Here is a 1414-nt window from a genome sequence, read left to right as displayed (position 1 = left end):
TTACTAACATGTGCGTCACAAATATAGGGTATTCAGGTCTGAATATCTCAAAGGAGTGGTTAGAACTTGAGTTATATAACATCTTAACAAAAGAACAATATATTTTTAGAGAATACAAAAGAAAAGGACTCTGAGTTTCTAAAGTGACAAATCGTGCAAAGGAAAATATATGGTAGTAAGTTTAGTTTTCTAAGAAGCTTCCAGGGGCACCTGGGTGGCTCAGATGGTTAAGGGTCTGCCTTCAGCTTGGGTGATGACCCCAGGGGTCCTAGGCTCAGGCCTCATATTGGGCTCCTTGCTCAGTGGGGAGTCTGCTTCTGCTTCTCCCTCTATGCACCCCCCAGCTTGTGCTCTCTCTCCGTCAAATAAATAAATTTTGCATTTCCCCCAGCAATGAATTAGTGTTCCTGATTTTCTACATCCTCTTCAGTATTTGGTATTGTCGGTGGTGTGGATTTTGGCCATTTTAACAGGTGTGTAGTGGTATCTCTTTTTAGTTTGCAATGTTGAATATCTTTTCACACGCTTACTTGCCTCTATATCTTCTTTAGTAAGGTGTCTGTTAGGTCTTTGGTCCATTTTTAAATAGTTATTTTCTTATTGTTGCAATTTAAAAGTACTTTGTGTATTTTGGAAAACAGTCCTTTGTCATTTGTCTTTTGCAAATATTTTCTTCCCAGTCTGTGACTTGTTCTTTTGACATCGCCTTTTGCAGAGCAGAATGTTTTCATTTTTTTTAAGTCTTTTTAAGTAATCGCTACACCCAGTGTGGGGCTCGAACTCATGACCTCGACTGAGATCAAGAATCGCATAGTCTTCCAACTAAGCCAGCCCAGGCACCCCAAATTTTTTCATTTTGATGAAGTCTGGCTTGTCAATCATTTCTTTCATAGATTGTGCTTTTGGTGTTGTATCTAAAAAGTCATTGCTAATAAATAAATCTTAAAAAAAAAAAAAGTTGTTACCATACCCGAGGTCATCTAGGTTTTCTCCTGTTATTTTCTAGGAGTTTTATAGTTTTGCATTTTTACATTTAGATCTGTGATCCATTTTGAGTTAATTTTTGTGGAAGGAATAAACTATTTAGATTCTTTGTTTTTGTTTTTGCATGTGGATATCCAGTCCCAGCACCATTTGTTGAAAAAACTGTCTTCTTTGTCAAAGATCGGTTGACTATACGTGGGACTATTTCTGGGCTCTCTATTCTGTTCTACTGATCTATTTGTTTATTCCTTCACCAGTACCACACTGCTTGGTTACTATGCTGTATAGTAAGTCTTGGGAGTCAGGTAGTGTCAGTCCTCCAACTTTGTTCTTCTTCAATATTGAGTTGGCTATTCTGGGTCTTTCACCTCTCCATATAAGCTTTAGAATCAGGGTCACCTGGCTGGCTCAGATGGTGGAGCTTGTGACT

Source organism: Vulpes lagopus, chromosome 7 (assembly GCF_018345385.1).
Source record: "Vulpes lagopus strain Blue_001 chromosome 7, ASM1834538v1, whole genome shotgun sequence".
In the NCBI taxonomy this organism is placed as follows: Eukaryota; Metazoa; Chordata; class Mammalia; order Carnivora; family Canidae; genus Vulpes; species Vulpes lagopus.
The sequence above is the reverse complement of the archived record's forward strand: the minus strand, read 5'-3'. Positions refer to the sequence as shown.